General features: G+C 45.3%; 1 protein-coding gene across 3 annotated transcripts in view; it reads right to left on the minus strand.

The window, feature by feature from the left end:
* Positions 1-9,936, minus strand: part of LOC111839628 (T-cell immunoreceptor with Ig and ITIM domains-like) — a 29,879-nt gene extending 19,943 nt beyond the window's left edge. For 2 of the 3 annotated variants that reach the window (XM_072716378.1, XM_023803703.2), the window contains exons 1-2: positions 9,803-9,936; positions 8,955-8,998 (exon numbers count right to left, since the gene is read on the minus strand). The gene's annotated coding sequence lies outside the window, so the exon portion shown is untranslated. Of the gene's footprint in view, positions 1-8,954; positions 8,999-9,802 lie in introns of those variants that run through there. The other variant, XM_023803704.2, reaches the window with a different exon arrangement.
* Between the last annotated feature and the right edge of the window lie 13,981 nt (positions 9,937-23,917).

Consider the following 23,917-nt stretch of genomic DNA (forward strand, 5'->3'; position numbering starts at 1 on the left):
GTGCCAATCGGGCATCGTTTAAATGCCACGGCCTACCTGAGCATTGTTTCTGACCATGTCCATCCCTTTATGACCACCATGTACCCATCCTCTGATGGCTACTTCCAGCAGGATAATGCACCATGTTACAAAGCTCGAATCATTTCAAATTGGTTTCTTGAACATGACAATGAGTTCAATGTTCTACAATGGCCCCCACAGTCACCAGATCTCAACCCAATAGAGCATCTTTGGGATGTGGTGGAACGGGAGCTTCGTGCCCTGGATGTGCATCCCACAAATCTCCATCAACTGCAAGATGCTATCCTATCAATATGGGCCAACATTTCTAAAGAATGCTTTCAGCACCTTGTTGAATCAATGCCACGTAGAATTAAGGCAGTTCTGAAGGCGAAAGGGGGTCAAACACTGTATTAGTATGGTGTTCCTAATAATCCTTTAGGTGAGTGTACAATCTGATTGGTTCCTCCAATGGACCTGTGGAGCTCTGCAGTTAAGAAGTGTCTGCTTTCAGAACACCCAGTGTTGCCAACTTAGTGACTTTGTCGCTATATTTAGCAAGTTTTTAGACCTTTCTGGCGACTCGTTTTCAAAAAAGCGACTAGCGGCAAATCTCGCGACTTTTTCTGGTGTTATTGGAGACTTTTGGAGACTCTGACGCGGAAGCACGTATTGTTCTTACTCTCCTCACCGAGCAGTGGGTGCTGCCGTGGGCTCCCCTACCATCCCAAAGCATTCACAGGCAGACGCAGCAGCCCCGCCCAGCTGCAGTCAGAGCAGGAGATGTTCCCCTTTCCGCGTCCAGACTGCAAATGAATCGCGCATGTGCAAAGCCACCACTGGCTGATCCTGCCCTGGCTAATTGCCAAAAACTCCACCAAGTAAACAGTTAAATGACAGTTTTCAAGAATAAGTAACTCTGCCAGAGTGTCTCTTTGGGGTCACTTTTGCCGGTCCAAAGCTCGGAAAAAGGAGGAGGGTTGGAATTGTGATATATAAAAACAAGAATCAACAGAAAAAAGTTCATTTGTAGTTCTAAACGTATTTGGGGTGTTTTTTAACCACCTTTTGTCTCTCCCACGACATTATTCCTCTCTCCTACAGCGTCCATTATAATTATATGCACATTATGCAAATTAGGTGATGGCGTCATTTAGCGACTTCTAGCGACTTTTGGGACAACCAATAGTGACTTTCTTTGCTGAGGAGTTGGCAACAGTGAGAACACCGGACAATCTCCACTGTCGGGCCGGAAATCACATGACCTCCACATCTGGCCTGGACATTACGCTACTGAAGTGATTTCACGTAGATATATAATGTAAATTTAAAATAGACTACTAACATTAATTTTAAAAGAAATAATTAAAGTTAGTTCCCCAGTGCTATTGTGGAGTTCATCATTTCTGGTGCGCTAGCTACAGCATGATGGCACTGTTTTACACCCGAGGCGTGTTTCACAAAGCAGGATTTCTTGCTTAGCCAGATAACTTGTTGGATTTAAGGTAGTCTGGGCTTAATATAAGTGAACAAAAATAAAGTCCATTTAGCCCAGACTACCTTAGGGTGCTCTTCCACTGCACCAGCTACTGTACTTTTTGTATGGTACTTTCCGTAATTTCCTTTTCCCATTGACTTCCAGTCGAGTACCAGTACCAAAAGTTCCAATACCTAAAGTACCAAACCAGCTGGAGTACTTTTATGGTGCTTCGGTACTTTGGGGTGGGACTTGTAAACGCTTTTTTGTTGATTGGTTATGCAAGTAACTTGCCTCTGATACATAATACAACCACCATCTTGAAAAAAAGTTACAAACTCAGAAAACATTGATAAATGAATCAAAAAAAGTTTTAATAATGGATGGATGGACAAATGAAGAGACCCAAACTTTAATTGCGATCTGGTCAGAAGATTAGATACAAGATCAGGATGGCATGACTGTCACATTCCGCTCCGTACGATCCCGATGTGTGCCACGCCCCCCTCATTACCTCGTGTTCAGCCCTGATGGTTCTCACCTGTTGCCTGTTCCGTTTACCTAGTCCTGTGTATATCAGTCCGCGTCTCCCCTTGTCTGCCAGATCCGGCATTGTATTGTCATGTGCTGCGCTTCGTCCGTCAGTCTGCCGTAAATAAACCCCGTTTGCCCGTCAGTCCGGCTGCTTTCGTCTGCTTCCCTGCTCGCCTCCCTGGCGAGCGTGACAGAATGCCGGATCTCCGTAGCAACACGATGCGGGAGACCGAGCACCACCGGCTCGGTCTCCTGCAAGACTTCGTGTTCTGGCGCTCCCAACCAACAGTACTGGAGGATCCTGTAGCCCTGGAGCTGGCCACCCGGGGCGCGGACCTCCTCGCAGAAGAGCGCCCGCCAGGACAGCAGTACCCGCTCGAGCGGGCACGCAAGCTCCTACGCCGTCTCAGCAAGCGCCTCGCACGGCTGAGAGGCGAACGCGTCGCCTGGAGCCAGGACGAAGCATTCGCGGTGACTCCGCTTTCGCCTGCCAGCGGCAAGAAGCGGCGGACCAGAGTGCAGCAGGAGGAGGCTCCGTCGCTCTTCATGGGGGCTTGCACTCTGCTCCCCGTCTGGGAGTTAGCCAGGGAGCATGATGGCTCACCGCTGCCCTGGGATGACTTCGCCGCTACCCGCCTGCTCGGCGTCCCGGGTGAGCTGCCGCCACCGCGGGAGGCGTATCCGTACCGGCCGGAACGCCTGCACGGCAAAGGGATCAGCCCGGTGAGAGACGCCATTCCCCGGGTCTCTAGAGCCGGTCTGCCCGCGGCTGCGCTGCCGGCTGCAGCTGCCGCCGCTCTGCCCGCGGCACCGCCTGTCCTGCCTGTCCTGCCTGACCCGCCTGTCCTGCCTGGCTTGCCTGCAGTCCCGGTGGCTGGCCGCGTGGAGGCTGCGCCCACCGAGGCGCCCCCTGCTGGCCGCGTGCTGGTGGCGCCCGCCGAGGCGCCCCCTGCTGGCCGCGTGCTGGTGGCGCCCGCCGAGGCGCCCCCTGCTGGCCGCGTGGTGGCGACGCCCTCCAAGACGCCCCCTGCTGACCACGGGACGGCGGCGCCCGTCCTGCCGGCACTGGAACTGCCTGTTTCGCCCGTCCTGCCGGCACCTGAACTGCCTGTCCTGCCGGCACCTGAACTGCCTGTCCTGCCGGCACCTGAACTGCCCGTCTTGCCTGTCCTGCCGGCGCCTGAACTGCCCGTCTTGCCTGTCCTGCCGGTGCCTGAACTGCCCGTCTGGCCTGTCCTGCCGGCGCCTAAACTGCCTGAGGTGGCCGCGGTTGCGCCCCCTGCTGGCCACGTGATGGCGGCGCCCGCCGAGGCGCCCCCTGCTGGCCGCGTGCTGGTGGCGCCCGCCGAGGCGCCTGCAGTGGCCCCTGCTCTGCCTGCAGCGCCCCCTGCTGGTCGCGTGCTGGCGGCGCCCGCTGAGGCGCCCCCTGCTGACCGTATGCCCGAGACGCCTGCAGTGGTCCATGCTCTGCCTGCAGCACCCCCTGCTGGCCGCGTGATGGCGGCGCCCGCCGAGGCGCCCCCTGCTGGCCGCACGATGGAGGCACCCGTCCTGCCGGCACCGGAACTGCCCGTCTCGCCTGTCCTGTCCGGCCAGCCCTGCTCGCCGGTTCTGCCCGTCTCGCCTGTCCTGTCCGGCCAGCCCTGCTCGCCGGTTCTGCCCGTCTCGCCTGTCCAGCCGGCCCAGCCCTGCTCGCCTGTCCAGCCGGCCCAGCCCTGCTCGCCTGTCCAGCCGGCCCCGCCTGAGGCCGCCGCTCTGCCCGCGGCCCCGCCTGAGGCCGCCGCTCTGCCCGCGGCCCCGCCTGAGGCCGCCGCTCTGCTGACCGTATGCCCGAGACGCCTGCAGTGGTCCATGCTCTGCCTGCAGCACCCCCTGCTGGCCGCGTGATGGCGGCGCCCGCCGAGGCGCCCCCTGCTGGCCGCACGATGGAGGCACCCGTCCTGCCGGCACCGGAACTGCCCGTCTCGCCTGTCCTGTCCGGCCAGCCCTGCTCGCCGGTTCTGCCCGTCTCGCCTGTCCTGTCCGGCCAGCCCTGCTCGCCGGTTCTGCCCGTCTCGCCTGTCCAGCCGGCCCAGCCCTGCTCGCCTGTCCAGCCGGCCCCGCCTGAGGCCGCCGCTCTGCCCGCGGCCCCGCCTGAGGCCGCCGCTCTGCCCGCGGCCCCGCCTGAGGCCGCCGCTCTGCCCGCGGCCCCGCCTGAGGCCGCCGCTCCGGCTGCCCCGCCTGAGGCCGCCGCTCCGGCTGCCCCGCCTGCGGCCACGCCCGCGGCTCTGGCTGTCCTGCCCGCGGCTCTGACTGTCCCGCCTGCGGCCACGCCCGCGGCTCTGACTGCCCTGCCTGTTGCCTCTGTGAAGGCCTTGACTCCCTCACCCTTACCCCGGCAACGCCGACGCCCCTTAGGACCCCGCCTGTCAGTGTCCCGAAGGGGAAGGGGCCATAGGCGTGGGGCCCGGTTCCCGCCCGCCCTGCCCCCTGGCTCGCCCTCGCTCGCCTTGGCTGGGGCTCCGGGGCCGCCTGCGGGTCCTCCGGCTCGGGGTCGGCGGTCGCCGTCGGGTCCTCCCCTGGATCCTCGGTGCCGGTCCTCGGTCCCTCCTCCGGCTCCATGTCGGTCGCCTCCGGGCCCCCCTGCTCCGGCTGTGCGTCGGACGGCGCCTTCGCCGGCTCCGGCTGCGCCTCCGCCTGCCGCGGCTTCCCCCTCCTGCCCGCCTTCACTGGGGTTCCCTCCTGCTCCCTCCGTGTCCCCTCCGTCGCTCCCTCGTCCCGTTCCCTTGGCCCCTGGGTGGTCCCCTCCTGCTCCCTTCTTCCTCCCGCCTGCGGCCCCTCCGGCCGCTGCCCGTCGCCCGCTTGGGCTCCCTCGTGCTCCCCTTGTTCCTCCTCCCTTTCCGTTGGTCCCGCCTGTCTCTGCTCCTCGTCCCTGTGTTCCTCCTTTGTTCACTCCTGGCCCTTTTGTTCCGCCTGTCTCCCCTTCGGTGTCTCCCTTCCTTGTCTGCCTGTCTGCCTTCCCAGTTCTGTGTCGTCTCTTGTCTTTCGTCTCGTCCCTGTTCTTGTTCTGCGTCTCCGTTCTGTTCCCTGGTTTTGGTTGACGTTCTGTTTTGTTTTCCAGGTCCTGTTTTCCCGGTTCGTCTCGTCCGTCGCCTCTCCTCTGGCGCGCCCAGTGTGCGCGCCTTTGGGGGGGGGTTTTGTCACATTCCGCTCCGTACGATCCCGATGTGTGCCACGCCCCCCTCATTACCTCGTGTTCAGCCCTGATGGTTCTCACCTGTTGCCTGTTCCGTTTACCTAGTCCTGTGTATATCAGTCCGCGTCTCCCCTTGTCTGCCAGATCCGGCATTGTATTGTCATGTGCTGCGCTTCGTCCGTCAGTCTGCCGTAAATAAACCCCGTTTGCCCGTCAGTCCGGCTGCTTTCGTCTGCTTCCCTGCTCGCCTCCCTGGCGAGCGTGACAGAGACAGGAAATAAAATTATTTTGTATTATATACTAGGACTGTATGATATTTGAAAAATTTCAAATATCGCAATGTGATTTTGTTGTAATAAATACTGAGATATTTATAAAGCAAAAAAAAAGTTCAAATGAAATATATTTCTCACAATCCCATCTAGGAGTTATTTGAACAGCAGGGATGAAAATGATTATGATTGTCTCAGTGAATGCATGCAGTGCTCATGCAAAATGTAAAATTTAAACAGATTTTTTAAACATATACTTCATAATCTTGAAAAGTAATAACTATTAAAATTGCAAAGCTTGCTAATTTATTCATTTTTCCTATGAGAGAATAAAAATGTTTTAGCAAAACTTAACTCCCCAGCACTACAATATCTGTGGAGTATGAAGGCATGAAAAAGCCTGATCTCAACTTAGCAATCGCGGTACTTGCAATGTGAGAACTGCATGCGCATTTGGTATAACATCGCACCTCGCCCAGCCCTATAATATACACAGAAATTTTTCAAATTCAGTACAAAATACCCCACCTTGCATTGCAATGTCATTCAGCACCAATACCAGTGCAAGTGTGCAAAAACAATCAACACAAAGAAGTGCCTTGCTTCTGCTACTTTTTTTTTGTAAGTACCAAAAGTATGGTAGCTGGCCATAGTGCAGCGGAAAAGTGCCCCAAAATCCAACAAATTATCCAGCTATGCATGAAATCCGGCTTCATAAAACAGGCCCCCAGTGTTTAAAAAATAGTGTACATGAAATATGTAAATCAAAATGCAAAGCTCTAAATTGCAGAAGTGGTTTCAGTAGTATGCTTTCTGGTGCATACAAAATTTTGAAGCTACGTTAATAATTTTAGGTAGCAAACGTTACGGTTTATATTTTGTCTACATTAGGTTATTACAGTTAACCCGGTTGTATACATTAGGTTTTAGGGCTTAATCAGGCTGTCTTTTTTGTATTAGATTCGATAAATTGTTCAGCTATTGTGTTTTAGACCAGTGTTTAAACAAATAATGTGTTACTCTGTCCTGATAATTGTCTATAGTCTGTGGAGGAGGCAGTCAAATAAGAATTTCACTGTACTTTGTACATGTGACAATAAGCTGGAAAAGGCTTCAAATTGTATGCATTATCATATATTCACAAATATGAAGGTAAGAAAGTGAAGCAAGCTAGCTTAGCTAAGGCTACCAGTGTTCTAGTTGCCTAGAAGAAAGAGAAACCACATGTGAATGATGTGTGAAACGAAAATGCAAAAAATACAATGGTACCATATAAAAAGATATAGACCAGATATGGTAATGCAGCTATATTTTCAAACAGCTACAGTAAGTGCAAGTGGCCCATTCTGCCAGATTCTGCAGCCAAGCAACAAGAAAAACAATATAACTCTGCCTAAATGCATTAATTTGGTCTAATTTATAAAGTATTTAACACGCGTATATCAATAACACATGCATGAAACAAAATGGTGATTCATGAGATCTCTTCCAAATGACTGGTTTACCAATACCAGATACTATAAGGTGATGTGAAGATGGCAGTTAAAATGATCAGGAACATTCTTTCATGCACATATTCACTCTTCTCTTAATTTATAAGACCTGTTGTTAAAACGGATCGCAATGGAAGGTTCGCAGAAAAAAAGCTTGGGGAACACTGCTTTATCGAATTCTCATGACTATCGGCTATTTATATATGTGGATCCATGCATGCAAATGGGGAATATCAATTATCTAAATAATGAAATGCAAGAGATATCAATTTATGAGAAGACATAGAATTTGAAATAGCAAATAAAATTCTCCAAAGCGAATACGGTCTTTGAGCTAACATAAATATATGGAAAAATCAATAAACCTCTATTAAAATTTTTAGAGTTACTGTTTCTCAAACAGCCTGTTCACCCTGTTCCATCTGCAAAAGGTTCTAGAACATTCGATGCACCACCCCCAGGCTCTGCAAGTTTTTATCCCAATCTATCGCACTTCTCAACTCCCACCCATCTCATAATTACCAGTAGAAACTCTGCACCTGAATATTTGCACTATAATGTTTTACTGTCCATAAGCATTGTCCTGCACCTACAGTTTACTTACTTTATTGCACCAAGTCATTGTTGTGTAGTGTTTTATTGTTCAGTATTTATTGTTCGACAGTTCTTGGTTCTAGCTGTCTGACACTCTACAGAAATGCAATTTCATTTCATTTGTGTGCAATGACAATAAAGTGACTTGACTTAACCATACTACTGGATGTTAGTGGAGGTTGTTATGCAACAGCTTGGATGTAAACAGTATGATTTAGTTTCTTTGTATTTGAAAAGATATATAAACTATGTATTCTTTAAAAGAGCTGTGCTGTTGTGCATTGAGAGGCCCTGAACTCACCTGTGCTTTAGTGATCGGCTAGTGATCATTTGCAGTGCTGCTAGTTTGCCTTCGTTTTCCAAGCTTTGCAGTCAAAAAAGGAACAGACCCCCAAAAATTGACATTACAAACACAGATACAGTGAGCAGTGAAGTAGCATTTGTGCTGAAGGAAGTGTCCACAAGAGAGTCTGATCATGGGGAAGAGATATCCTGCCCGTGAACAGCAAACAGGGCCGAGTGAGTAACAGCACAGGCACTGCTCCACCCACTGTGGCTGTGCTCTGTATGTTATATTTTATATATGGTTTTTTAGCCACAGGGTATTCTGGTGATTCTGATAATGGTGTTTATCACACTACTCATAAACCACAAAGTAAATATATATATATATATAAAAAGGAACCAAGAAGCAGACAGAGGTAGTGCCTGAATGGCATATGTCATGTATATAACTTTGCATGAGGGACATGAGAGATTTGATCAAATCCGTGGCGCTGCAGCTGGATGAACTGAGACCTAATGACTGATGGGAGAATGTCTGGGCGGTGCATGAGCACCCAGCGGTGAAGCTCTTAGAGAATGCAGCTTTTATCATGGAACACTGTACTGGTGTCTCAGTATGTCTGCTTGATTTCTTATTTTGAAAGCTGTCTAGGAGTCGACTCAGACCCCCAGGCTAATCCAAAGACATGCAGATCATACCAACCCACTGCTGTAGCCAACTCATTATAGGTGCAGGCACATGATTATAACAATTTGCAATGATTGATTCAATCGAATAGATTAGGGAAAAAAAATTAATGACTTTCATGAAGTTGATATAGTTATTAAGCATGAAAATTGCTAGTGCTATTGCCACTATGATGATATGTGTTTAATGTGGGAAACTACATTTCTCAGGAGCCACAGAGGCAGGTCTTAATCAGTTGTTTCTTTTTATGATGGTGAAGCCGACTAGTTTATGTCCTATTAGGAAGCAGATAGTGAGTTAAAGATTGTTGATTAAGGGACCCATTCTAGTGTTAGTTCTGCTGTGAATGTGCTCATGGGGAAAGCCAGAGCCTGCATCAGGCATGGAGCTAACTGGTAATTTCACAGAAAAATATCAACAGTTTAAGCAATCTTACCGTGAGGCTACAGTGCCACCCAAAGAGCCAAAGGTTTCAGGAATCTGAAAGATGAACAATTAAAAATAAAATAAGCAAATATTTACAGAATTCTAGTAATAATAGGGGACTTAAGTATACAAGAGAAATGTGAAATTACAATACCTAAATTTAATGTTCAGTTATAAATATGTATACAAACCATATTGTCACCTTTAAGTTGTGGCATAATCTGGGTATACACATTTAAAGTTTTGTCGTACTACACTTATATTTCCGATTAATTCACTTGTAACTACACTATAGCAACTCCTGGGATGCCAGGATTATGCTATATATAATGTTAATGTTTGGATTTGATGTTTATGCACAGAGGTGGTAGTTTTTAGCCATAGACATTTCGAGCTGTGTTCAGTTTTCACATGGTTCAAAGAACTGAGAAACAATATCAGCTATTCATAAAACTGTGGCTTCATTAGACAGATGCGGATGAGTCGTAACATACAGTACAGCTACTCTGTACAGTAGTGATAGTTAAACTCATCAGTTTAAAATAAAGATGTAGGAAGTTTATACAGAATGGCTAAAATCCAAGGATAATACTCTAAGCAGCACAGTAAGATAAAGTCTTATGGATAAGAGTCTCAAATATTCTTTTATGTAATTTGGATTTTTAAAGACATTATTTTCCAGTAGTACAATATTACATCTGGATTTACTTTGGATTCCTTCCAAAAAAGCTATGGAAAAACTTTGCAAAACAACCTGTTAAATTCAGCAATGCAGGACCCTGGACTGGATAAGCAGTTACAAGAATTTGTGTAGATCCTTCAACTAAGCAAGGCCTAGATTAATTAAGAATTACTGACCTTGTTCAAACACATACAGTAGACATTGTTCCAGTTTTGCGTCTGAGAATGAGATGTTTAAGTAATTCAGTTTAACTGTGATGGAGTGAAAAAAATAAGAGGAAGAGGGTTGCAACATTGTGTGGTTTTGCTTCACAGTTTAACACCCTTCGTACTGCTGTCTGTTACCATGGCCCTTCTTCCTCAGGCAGCAGAGGGTAAGCTTAACATCAGCATTGACCATGAGCCACAAGTTGCATGCAGGGAACAAACAAGTATTTCATTTTTAGAGAACCCTCTTTTACACGTCCTTAAGCAGTGGAACCGTAAACACAGAAATAAGCCAGAATACAGTGTGAATGTATTACACTAGCTAGGAATATCTATTTTCCCCAAATAACATAAAACATTATGTTTTAAATTGGTCTAAATGCCTTATTGCAATTATTATGTGCTATTTAATGTGCTTTAACATAATTATATGTTGGATGGGTGTTAATCTGTAAAGTAGAAGATTTATTTAGTTTTTACTGCATATTTGTTTTTTTGTAACATTTTGCACTTTCCTTCGGCTGTATTACTTTGGGCCATTGAGCCATCACCATCCTCTCTCCTTGGAACTACTGTATTGAGCATTACCCCTCTGTAGGGTTCATTGTGACCAGCATCATTCTTTTTTAACTTTTGTAAGGGTTTAAGCAATTCTGTGGACTGGTTGCTGTTGTTATGACGGGGTATGACTGGAGGAAGGATGGTGTGGCTTACGAAAGTTTTGTTTTTATTATAAACAGACTAAACAAACAGGAAACAAAGGAACCATGAGGAGTCAAACATAGGCAGGTAGGGCACAGGACTAACTAGACCACAGGTGTCAGACTCCAGTCCTGGGGGGCCGGAGCCCTGCACATTTTTGGGTTTCCCCTCATTTAACAGACCTGATTCAACTTCTTGTGCTAATTACCACATGGCTGTTGAGCTGAATCATTTGTGGTAGAACAGGGAAGGAACTAAGCTACACAGGGCTCCGGCCCCTGAGGACTGCAGTTTGACACCCCTGAACTAGACTATAACTAAGATGAGGGAAAACTAACACTAAACATGGTTGGGGAAACACAAGCAAGAAAGACAAACAAGAAGAGAAACAGGAACAAATACAAAGCAGCAATAGCTACAATGACTGACTATGAAAGAGAATAAGGGCAAGCACTTAAATACATGAGACAAGGGCTAGGTATGGAACAGCTGCAGGCAATAACCAATTAACGAAATACTGAAGACCAGAGTAACAAGACACAGGTGAAGGTAATAACACTACAGATTTAAACACTAGGAGATACTGGGAATAGTCATCCCTCGCCACTTCACGCTTCGACTTTCACGGCTTCACTCTATTGCGATTTTTTTGTCTATTGATTACAGTTTTTTACAATCGCTATGACAGTTTTTTCAAAACATTTAAGTTTCCTAAACTCTTAACGCACCATCACGCCTAAAACACACAATTGGCAAAACGGTTAATTTCATGCTCAAAATCACACATCGTGTAAACTAAACCCCAAAACTAATTTTCAAAACTACCACAGTACACTATGTCTAGCAAAGCACTGCAAACATGTTTTAAAATCAAATACTTATTCAAAACAGTAACACATGTAGGGTTCCAACAGGAACATTTAGTCAATCATAACACATTGACAAAAAAACACTATCATCAGCTGAAATTACAGAAACTGCATTATTTTATGTGTCAGGTCTGCCCTTATATTTGAAGCCTGTCCACATTTTTGTTTTGTTGGGTTTCGTTTCTTTTCAATTCAATACAAAAAAGTGGTGAATGACCATCTCAGAGTAGCTTTATAAAATGTATGTCAGCTCGCGGCAAGCAGGCAAGCGGTGAAGCAGGAGAGCGAACCGGAAATACGGACAAACGGGGTTTAATGGAGGCAGACTGACGGACAAAGCACAGCACATGACAATACAATGACAAGTCTGGGGAAGACTGACTCAGACGAGGACTAAATACAAAAGACAAGCTAGACTTAACAGGACACAGGCGATCACAATTAGGGCTGAACACGAGGTAACGAGGTGGGCGTGGCACACATCAGGAGCGGACGGAGCGGATCATGACAATGTACAGTTTATGTAAAACAAAAAATACAGACACAGAACTGCTTCAGTACAGACTTTATTTGCAAAAGGACATTACTGCAAGATATACAAACAGAAAAAGCACCGTAATTATAATTTTAAAAAAACAAAGTAATCTTCTATTCTGCCCGGTCTTCTGCATTTGGCCACATGTTCTCATCCACATCACACCTGATATCTTCTCTGGCAAGGTATCGTGGGAAGAATCTTTTGGCATGCCTTATCCACCCCTGGCAGTGTTCAGCTGTGATGTCTTGGCATGCAGCATCCATTGCATCCAGGAGGGACATTTGGTCATGTGGACGATGGTCAAAAACCTTCCATCTCCAGGCTGAAAAAAACTCCTCAATGGGGTTGAGGAAAGGGGAGTATGGGCAAGGAAATGGGACATCATCCTTGGATGGGCGTCAAACCAGGCTGTGACTGCACGGGAATGGTGGAATGCCACATTGTCCCATGTGATAACATATATTGGCAAGTGGTCTCCCACCTGTCCCCTTTCTACCTCTGGCACCAGTCTTTCGTGCAGGTCTTCTAAAAACAGGAGAAGGCGGTCAGTGTTGTAGGGGCCAATCTGACATTTATGCAGGAGTGCACCGTTGTTGGAGATTGCGGCGCACATGGTGATGTTGGCTCCTCTCTGGCCCGGCACGGTAACTGTGGCCCTTTGGCCTATTATGTTTCTCCCACGGCGACGCCTTTTCGCCAAGTTGAAGCCAGTCTCGTCAACATTGATAATTTCATGTGGGACTTGATTGGCCTCCAACTCCATGACTCTCTGAAAGTAATTACACACAGTGTATGTAAATGCTGTGCTGTACTGTATATCTACTGTATGTACTAATGCACTCCAGGTTTATAGAGTAGTTTACTGCAAAACACACTGTGTATAGTACAGTAATGACTGTATTGCATAACCTTATCTGGACGTATTGGTGACGGAGTTCTTTGATGCGCTCACTGTTCCTTTCAAAAGGAACTTTGTATAGTTGTTTCATTCGGACTCTGTGTTTAGCTAGAGTCAGAGAAATGGATGTTATGCTGATTGCTGCAAGGTTCCCAAAGACAAGGTTGTCCTCTACAACTCTGGAGTGAATATCCTTCAGTTTTATTTCATTGTCAGCAATCACCATGTTGACAATAGCAAGTTCCTGTTCTTCATTCAAGAGCTTTCCTCTGCCCCCTGAGGGAGGTAGACGTTGAATCCTTAGAGGGACAAAATACAGTTACATATTAGAGACCGGAGGCATACAGTCACTCTAATACAGTAAATGGTAAAATTATTTACACTTTGCTGTAGGAGAAGCGATATCCTACCTGTTGGTTTCTCTGAAAATGCGGACAATGGATGCCACTGTGTCTCGGCTGAGATTTGGCTGTACTCGTTCACCAGCCTCTCTGTATGATAGCCCGTGGTTTAAGACATGGTCAATGATAGTAACTCTTATTTGATCAGTTACCCTAGCTCTGGTCCTTCTTTGAGCGCCACCACACATTCTAACTCCTCTCCCTCTACCTTGCCCCACTCCTCTCAATTGTCCTGGCACGCACGCACGCACGCACGCACGCACTCACTCACTCACTCACTCACTCACTCACTCACTCACTCACTCACTCACTCACTCACTCACTCACTCACTCACTCACTCACTCACTCACTCACTCACTCACTCACTCACTCACTCACTCACTCACTCACTCACTCACTCACTCACTCACTCACTCACTCACTCACTCACTCACTCACTCACTCTATATTGTTCCTTTTCCACACAAGATCAGCCCAAAGAGTCCTCTTTTATAACTTATGATCATGTGATTGGAAAAACCTCAACACCTGAGTGTGGTTCCTAGATTGGAATCAGCTGTGATTTATACACTCACCTAAAGGATTATTAGGAACACCTGTTCAATTTCTCATTAATGCAATTATCTAATCAACCAATCACATGGCAGTTGCTTCAATGCATTTCGGGGTGTGGTCCTGGTCAAGACAATCTCCTGAACTCCAAACTGAATGTCAGAATGGGAAAGGTGATTTAAGCAATTTTGAGTGTGGCATGGTTGTTGGTGCCAGACGGGCCGGTCTGAGTATTTCACAATCTGCTCAGTTACTGGGATTTTCACGCACAACCATTTCTAGAGTTTACAAAGAATGGTGTGCAAAGGGAAAAACATCCAGTATGCGGCAGTCCTGTGGGCGAAAATGCCTTGTTGATGCTAGAGGTCAGAGGAGAATGGGCCGACTGATTCAAGCTGATAGAAGAGCAACTTTGACTGAAATAACCACTCGTTACAACCGAGGTATGCAGCAAAGCATTTGTGAACCCACAACACGCACAACCTTGAGGCAGATGGGCTACAACAGCAGAAGACCCCACCGGGTACCACTCATCTCCACTACAAATAGGAAAAAGAGGCTACAATTTGCACGAGCTCACCAAAATTGGACAGTTGAAGACTGGAAAAATGTTGCCTGGTCTGATGAGTCTCGATTTCTGTTGAGACATTCAAATGGTAGAGTCAGAATTTGGCATAAACAGAATGAGAACATGGATCCATCATGCCTTGTTACCACTGTGCAGGCTGGTGGTGGTGGTGTAATGGTGTGGGGGATGTTTTCTTGGCACACTTTAGGCCCCTTAGTGCCAATTGGCCATCGTTTAAATGCCACGGTCTACCTGAGCATTGTTTCTGACCATGTCCATCCCTTTATGACCACCATGTACCCATCCTCTGATGGCTACTCCAGCAGGATAATGCACCATGTCACAACGCTCGAATCATTTCAAATTGGTTTCTTGAACATGACAATGAGTTCACTGTACTACAATGGCCCCCACAGTGACCAGATCTCAACCCAATAGAGCATCTTTGGGATGTGGTGGAACGGGAGCTTCGTGCCCTGGATGTGCATCCCAAAAATCTCCATCAACTGCAAGATGCTATCCTATCAATATGGGCCAACATTTCTAAAGAATGCTTTCAGCACCTTGTTGAATCAATGCTACGTAGAATTAAGGCAGTTCTGAAGGCGAAAGGGGGTCAAACACCGTATTAGTATGGTGTTCCTAATAATCCTTTAGGTGAGTGTATAAGTTATGTTTAGAACATGATGTTATCTGTTCTGACATACAGTGTTAAAGCATTTGTAAATTTGACTGTAAAATTACATTGTTTTGGTCTTGGTTGAGCTTGTGTGTAAAAGAAGTTCAAGCATTTTAAATTGGTGTTAACTGTATGCATTTTGTATCAAAGCAACAAGAAATGTGTTAATTGTATAGCCTACAAAGACGGATGTTGTGCTAACCATGTTAAGAGTTTAGGAAACTTGTTAAATGTTTTGAAAAAACTGTCATAGCAATTGTAAAAAACTGTAAAAGGTCGATCGAGACAATGAAAATGATTCATCGCTACGCATCGGAAGCATCTTTGCTCTTCGTAATTAAACGTACAATAATAACAATATGATATTTATAACATCTAATATTTCTTATTTTCTATTATTTTTTCTAATATTTTGGGTAATACGAGTGTAATTGTCATGACCTGCCTGTCCGACCCTCTTGTACATGTGTGCCACGCCCCCTTATTAACCACATATGCAACCCCGATTGTGACCAGCTGTTTTCTGTCAATTTAATTCAGTTTGAAGTCCACGTCAGTGTCTATAAGCCCAGGTCTGTCATTAACGTTTTGACGTTACATGTTCCTGTGTCCTGTGTTTGGAGTATTTCCAAATAAACCCTTCAGTCCTGATTCCTCGTCTCCCCGTTCCTGCTTCCGTGTCCAGCCAAGTCAAATATTAATAAAACATTGTTCTTAACAACTTTGTTAAACTGGTGTGGTAGGAAAATTATAAATCAACCTCTCTGATAACACAGAGAGGCACAATAAAAGTCTGGACCTCTTAGTTTGGTGAGTAAAGAAAATCTCTTTTATTCTAGCAATTTCAGCAAAGCGCTCCCATCACACTCTGGCACTTGGTACCAAGTCACACCCAGCACACAGAGCAACCAGTAGATAAACCATAACTCCCAGGACTTCTGAGTCCTGATTGGTCACAAAATATCAACAAACTAAGCTGAAACGTGTAACAAACACAATTCTCCTGCTCCATTGGTTCACCTTGGTAGCAAGGTAAAGTTCACCCATTATACACAATTTACTGGAGACAGCCTCGGCTTCTAGACTCTACTTGAGATATGTATGTAGATATTAATTATATGACATTGAATCCCTGTTAATGTTTGGGTATTCCATTGATTAATGATTAACACTCTGATGTATTGTCCCTGAATCACTGAAAATACATGGTTAACGTATGATTAGTATGATTAACATTAGTATGATTAACATGATTACTTATGCAATTAATTGCATAACATATTATATATTTTCTTTATTAAGCTATAACTCTTTGTGCACCAGTTGGGGCAGCTTCGAGTCTCTTCCTGCAAGTGGTTTCTCCCCCCCTTTGCTCCACTGTCTGCCTCTCCAAGGTCCGAGCTTTCTTCAGGGTCTGCGGAGCCAACTGCAGGCAGCTATCACAAAGCGAGGTCACACAGTATTCAAAACAATCTCTTCTTGCCTAAGGCCTAAAACATAACAGACCCAATATGCCTCCCCTCCCAGGCCTACTAATGTCCAATTTTACTTCCACACTGGAGGTAGATAGATAAACCTAAATAAACAAAGAATGGAACTTGAATGCAGCATATCTATGTACATTACGGACATCCTGATATCCATTTTTTTTCAGAACACCACAATCATAAAACATAGAACATAAACATTGCATTAACATTAATGACATTGTATCATCACACCTTTCAAAAATACATCCAGGAATGTAACATGGATAAATTCTACATAGACAATGTTTAGTTATGTGTGCTCAACACACAATTGTTTCAGTCCAAGAACTGAATCAATTTCATTTTCAATGCTTGAACTTCTGGTGAAAGCTTGGTTGGTTCCAGCTCCATCAAAATTTTTTGATACACTTCAAATGTGCACTTCAGGGCCAGTATGCATAAAATTTCCTAAGAATGGTCGTACACTTGGACTTAAGAGTTAAAAAAATCTTAGCAAAAAGTAGGACCTAAGAGCATTGTATAAAGCTGCTAAAAGTAACTTTCAGCAAAGTCTAAGCCCAATTCCTAAGTGCTGACGGAGCCAGCATTTAAGTGTCGCGAAATGAGGACTACAAATAAAATCCCGCCCCAAATACTGAGTTCAACCAATAGAGGAGCTGCACGGTGAATATATTAGTGACATTAAACCATTAATGTAGAGCTTTATACAACATACCTTTCTGTGATCATACCTTTAATTGGTTGCACGAAAATCTATCGAGCACATCACCAATCAATTTCCACTAATAGATGCACATGTTGTATAAATTATGGGTCAAACGCAAAACTCATAGCAAGACATTGGATTCTAAAAGAAAACCAAACTGGACAACAAACAAAACGGTTCTTTTGGCACAGTTGATGCTTAAATGGAAGGAGGTAGTGCAACGAAAGTTTAGCCCAGCTGTTATAAGAACGGACATGGGTATTTCGTTATTTTGGATTCCCTGAAGACATTGTCTCCGATAGAGGTCCTCAGTTTACATCCCGAGTATTCAAGTCCCTCTGTCACAAACTAAATATTGCTCTAAGCCTGACATCTGCCTATCATCCTCAGTCTAACGGCTTAGCAGAAAGGACTAATCAAGAGGTGTCAAAAGCCCTCCAGCTTCTGTGTAAGGACTGTCCAACGGAATGGGCTACTCACCTGGTCTGGGCTGAGTATGTGTTAAACTCCCGCATAACTCCGGTTACCCGTATGTCCCCATTTCAGTGTGTCTTGGGTTACACTCCTTCGCTCTTCCCGTGGGAGGCTGAACCCTGTGACGTACCCCAAGTTGAGGACTGGTATCGCAAGGCGAAACATGTCTGGCAAGTAGCCCACCGGGCCCTTTCTCACCAGGCTTCCAAACAGAAGGCCCAGGCTGATAGACGGAGAAGACCGGCCCTGCCTTACCGGGTGGGGCAGAGGGTGTGGCTGTCTACCCGCAACTTGAAACTGCCTTCCTGCCGTAAGTTGTCGGCTCAGTTCATAGGGCTCTTTAAGATCGTGAGGCGAGTGGGTCCTGACTCCTTCCGGTTAGCGTTACTGGGTCCTTGCCACGGACCCTGCTCTGGTAACGGACTTCCATCTCCGTAATCCTTCCAAGCCGGCTCAGAGGCCCCGTGGTTGCCCGCAGCGCACTCCTCAGCCTCTGGGAGGCGGCCGTCGGGGGGGTTACTGTCACGCCCACAGGGACGAAGCCACACCGCGATAGGCAATCATCGCAATCCAGCCAAGCTACTTAAACCCGACACAAAGCTCTAAGGGTTGCGAAGTATTGTTGCCAAATCTATGACACTTACTGAGCGTTTTTCTGTCTTTTGTCTAACCCTCCTGCCCTGCCTGCATCGTCGACTCCTGTTGTCACGCCTGCCCAGCTTCCCTGATCATCTCCGCCTGCCCACCCGATCCTGTCTGCCCTGCTGTCCTGGTTTTCCTTCGTCTACCTTCCTGTCCCATCGGTCCCTTGTCTCGTCTCTTTTTGTAGGACTGACCACCCCGGCTTCTGACTTCCTGCGACCAACCCAACTCTCCGCCTGTCTCGGGGCAGGTCAGCCATCTGTTGCTGTCCTGCAACTCCATGATCATGCTGGCAGGCAATACACATAGCGAGTACCTTTCTTACTGCTGAATTGGCACCAGGAACCCAAAACTTTGTTCTCAACTTGGAGATTACATGATTGTGACCACAATGAGCCAAGTTCTCATGTATTTCTCTGAGGATAAGCTTTGGGAAGTGAAGATCCTTATTCAGGATTGCTGGCCGCTTTGACTCTTCGGGTAGTGCCACTCTGCTGAGCCGTCCTCCGACCCTAAGGATGCCTTGTTCAAGTACTGGATTCAGTTTGAAAAGATTACTAGTCCTCTTCACCCCTTGACCTTTAGAAAGTGTGGCGATCTCTTTGGAAAATGTCTTTCCTTGGCAATAGTGAATGATTGCTTCCTCAGCCTTTGCAAGACTTTCCATAGTTAGTTTTTTGGTGTCCCCTTGAAACAGCCTGTCCTTGAAAGCTTTCATTTCCTTCTCGACTTCAAGTTGATCTTTAACAGCATTCAACTACTTCCTTTTGCGACACAGTTGCAGCAGAATACTCTTGACTTTAAGCATCCATGCAACTGCCTTTTTGAGTCTAAACCAGGAAGAGAAATACTGCAGGAACTCCAGCACTACATCTTCACATTCCTTGACTGTAGTAGCACACACCAGGTTACTCTTTACCTCTGGGTCATCTGTAGTCAGGTCTCCAAATGGGTGCATAATCTTTGGCCATTCTTCCATGGGTTTGGTGAGAAAGTCCGGCCCCTGTAACCATGTGTGGCACTGAATGAAGCGCTCTGCTTGGAGTCCCCTTGACGCAAAGTCAGCAGGATTCAGTGAGGTGTTGATATACCTCCACTGCTGTGGATTGGAGCACTTCAAGATGGCATCCACACGGTTAGCAACGAAGGTGCGGAACCTACTTGTTTGGTTGCTGATATACTTAAGTACTGTGGTACTATCTGACCAAAATACAGATGGTTGGATTGGAAGCTGCAATTCAGATGCCAGAACCCTGTCCTTGCGTGCTGCCATTGTTGCTGCGATAAGTTCCATGCGGGGAACCATCATGGGCTTAAGTGGGGCCACTCTTGCCTTTCCCAACATGAATGCGCAATGGATTCTGTTACTGCTGTTCTTCTGTACCGTAGCCCTCTTCACTGGCATCAGCAAAATGTTGCAGCTGATTGTACTCTCCAAAGCCCACAGGCTTAAAACATCTTGGAACGCTTATGTTCTCTAGCTGGTGGAGCTGGGTCTTCCACTTGAGCCACTTATGAGCTAGGTCTGCAGATATAATGACGTCCCAGCCAATCTTTCTCCTGCAAAGCTCCTGCAGAAGCATACAGTAAGTGTGTGTCACCTTTTGTCCTCTTTTGGGTTTCACTTGGACTGGAACTATCACCAAGATGTGCTCTGTTTTCTCTGCACTGTGAGCAGGTGCTCCCATTCCGACAAATCCATTCATGACTGACTCTGATGTTTGGTCTTCCCTTTCAACTGCTTCCACTTCAGAATCTGCCCCTTTGTTTGTACCACTAGGCTTTGTCTTCATGTGTAACAAACCTGACAACTGGCCTTTTCTTTGCACGAACTACTCATGTGTCTCTGCTTAAGACAGCTGAAGCATAGTCCTTTAGTTCGCATGAAATCAATCTTTTCCTTATGAAGCGACTTCGTCAACCTCCTGCACTGTTCAATAGTGTGCTGTTCACCATGACAGAAGAGACAGGGTTTGGAAAATTTCCTGTCCAATTAGACTATTTTGAAAATACAGTTGCAGGTAAATATTATGAGGTTGCAGGTTATGAGTTTTTGGGCTGTTTTCATAATGTTCCATAGCAGCGGACTGTAAGGGGAAAAAGAAATTAATTATTATGAATGCAAGTGGCTGATAATCCTGAATAACACTGAATCACTAGCCAATGCACACAGAAAGCAGGTGCCATGCTTTCAGACACTCACACAAGCAATCTTAAGGCAAATCTAAACCAAAACCTAAAATTAGCTACATCAGAAGAATTTGGGTAGTTTGTGAACCCTACGGACTATTTACAAGGAAATAAAACTGTTACGTACATGTAACTGCGTGTGCAGACTAATCTCGAATTTAAACTCTCATTCCAGGCAGCTAACCAAAGTTGACAACCCAGGGAAAACAGTGTGTCTGTCTACATGACATCATTGTGTTTAACTGTGGTTTTAAAATGTTGAACATTTGAATTTGATCTGCAGGCAAAATACTGGTTTATTTCTCTGAGATACAATGCACTGAGATTTCAAATACTGGGCTAGTTTCAGCTTCCGTTGGGCAGATTTTAAGCAGATGTTGGGCTGGAGATTTTTGCTGGACCTGGCAACACTGAGCACAAGTATTTTTTAAATGCTGCACCATAATGGATATTTATTTTGTTATGCTTCGTATTTTTGAGACAGTATTTGTGTTGCACAGTTCTAATATGAATCTGAAAGTTGCTAATGTGAATACAGTACAGATCAGGTACAGTTAATAATCTAAATGTGCACCTTAATGGGTATTTATTTATTTTTTTAATAATTTAATTAAGAATATATAGATTTATTTTTAAGTAAATTATAGTTTTTTATTAATAGGTTGCACCAGTATTGACAGAGGCTTTTTATTTAAGAAAGACAGTCATACTTTGTTCAGTAAACCTCTGTTTAATAAAGAAAAAAGAAGCAAGTTATGTTTTGTTTTTTTTTTACCCTGCTGTACCAAAAATGTGCCACATCGTGGCTTCAAAGCTGAGGTATGTACCGAACTATGATTTTTGTGTACCGTTACACCCCTGCTATGTACACAATAATTTCCCCCTGGGATCCATAAAGTTTATTTTATTTTTCCCATGATGATCACTGGCCTATGAGGCTCATTATGGTTTCCAAGAGCCATTCTTTACAATTATGTACTGATGTGTTAGTGAGACTGACTGCTGAAACCACAGGCTATACAGTACCTGTAAATACACAAGGTCAGACTACAGTTGGCTTTCTGGTAACGGGCAACAACCAGTGCAGACAGATCAGCGATGCCACAACCATCAGTTAGCTTCTTCATGCCTCCTGTGCTCGATCACATAACAAAACTGGCAAGACAGTACCTCACGTTTCTCTGTTGTGGGGGAATAGGCAAATGTAAAAATGTATAGCAATATCTAGTTTCTATTGAGGTTATAAAATTTTGAAAAATCAATAATTGTTCAGTTTTTTGTTATCCATATTTTTTAATATTTTCAATTTAAACTGATGATTGTTTGCAATCATTAAATGTTCACCATATTGCATTTAGGCCTATTTTTTTTTATTTAACCAGAAGTGGGTGGTCGCTAGAGGAAGCCATTTTTACAATAATACCATGATTTGCCTGACCTTACTCTATCCCCACACTTACTCTCCTCATGTTTGCAGTGTATCCCCTGCTGTGTAGGTGAGCCTGGTGCTCAAAAATGTACCTGCAACTAGTGTAGTTAGAGGGTGTTTCCTATGGCTGGACATAATGTCAGTGCAAAATGCCATTATTATTGTTAATATTCTTTAAATGTCTAAATATTTATATTGTATTTTTTACTTTCTCAACATTCTCACATTCAAACAGTAAACCAACTTTTTCCATGACATAACAGTAAGAACAATGACTGACACACCAATGGTATAATTAGGAAACTACCATGTAATATCAAACAAACACACATACAGACTCGACTGTGATTCTCTTCTGAGATCAAATGTTACTGATACCTGTGTAGCCCTTTTTTATGTCCTTCAACGTAATGGGCTGACCTGAGTTCTTTGACTATCACCGTTCTGAGCCCCACCTCTCTACCTCTATATACAGAGACCCTTCAACAGACGATGTGTAAACAGAAACACAACAAACTTTATTTTACAAAATAATAAGTAACTCAACCAATCCTCTCTGGAAATGAATAATCAAGAGGGGAAGGAAAGGAAAGATCTCCTCAACCAAGAATCGTATCAATACTCACCAAATAAAACCATTTGACATTGTACACAATACTTAAGACAAATTATAGCTCCAAAAGTAAACAGTAGGTTAAGAAATTAATCAAACCAGAATAAAAAGAATAATAAAAAGAAACACGTTGCAGGCCTGAGGTGATGCGATGGCGCGCTTAGCTGTATTACCAATTGAACAGTCTCTGGTACTCACGTCCCTTTTTCCACCAAATCCTTCCACCGGTCTCATTGTCCCGTATTGCCAGATGAACAACAGCCTTATCTTGGTAGCTTGGGGGTGCAATCCGAGCGAAATGGGCCCCGCGTTGGCCTCTCAGAGGAACCTCCAGCGTCTCACGGTAGCTGGAGGCGCTATCTGAGCAGCTCCATATGCCGTAATGCCCGGTACGTCCAAGGCTTACTCAGTTGCAATTAGGGCGTCACTCCCGAACAAAATAAAACCACATTGCTTAAGTTGCCCTACTACAAAGGAAAAGGGGGGAACAGAAATATCCACCAAATGCTAATACTAATTAGCTCCTAGCCACCGTAATGAAGTGGCGTATTTACCAATAAACAAACTCAGCTCTGAACTAAAACCTCAAAAGACGTGCTATATCTAAATATAAATAGCACGGTGGAACTTAGATTCCCACCGAAAGGTACGTCCCCGATTTTAAAACGGGATACGACTGGAACAAAAAGAACTCTTCTCTCTTTTTTTTCCGCGCCAAGCCGCGTGCAGCGTATGTCTCTTTTCCGATCCTGCTCCCGCCTCTCTTTTATATGTTCTCCAATCTGTAGTACTAATCCAATGATGGACAGTCCCAATCACCTATTCTTTAACAACTGCCACTATGAGGAATCAAACTAGGTAGCGCATAGAGAACAAGTTGGTATTACCTGCTCTTAAAGACAGCGTACGCTTAGGCCATGAATTAATCAATCCAGCCACATACATGTAACACACTATATCAGTTACTCATCCGTAGGCTGAGTAATGCCAGGCTACACCTGTTTTTGACTTCACACACACAAGCTGCAAAAGCTGCCCCACAGCCACAGTGGGGTGTGCAGAAAAACTACACAGGATGAGGAACGGCTTCTTCCCCACAGCTGTCTCCCTGCTGAACTCTCAACACCACCGCTAATCTTCACCCAGTCCCACCTGTAACTACGGACTCTCCCCCACTTCATAATTACTTATATATACTATATATTTACATATGGACAGAATTTACAGAATTCTTCTTTTTTGCATATTGCATGCTGTATATACTTGTTTCAACCACACTATGTATATACCCTTGTATAGTTGCATGTTTCTGATTCATTTATTTATCACACAT

Source organism: Paramormyrops kingsleyae, chromosome 9, assembly GCF_048594095.1.
Source record: "Paramormyrops kingsleyae isolate MSU_618 chromosome 9, PKINGS_0.4, whole genome shotgun sequence".
Classification (NCBI taxonomy): Eukaryota; Metazoa; Chordata; class Actinopteri; order Osteoglossiformes; family Mormyridae; genus Paramormyrops; species Paramormyrops kingsleyae.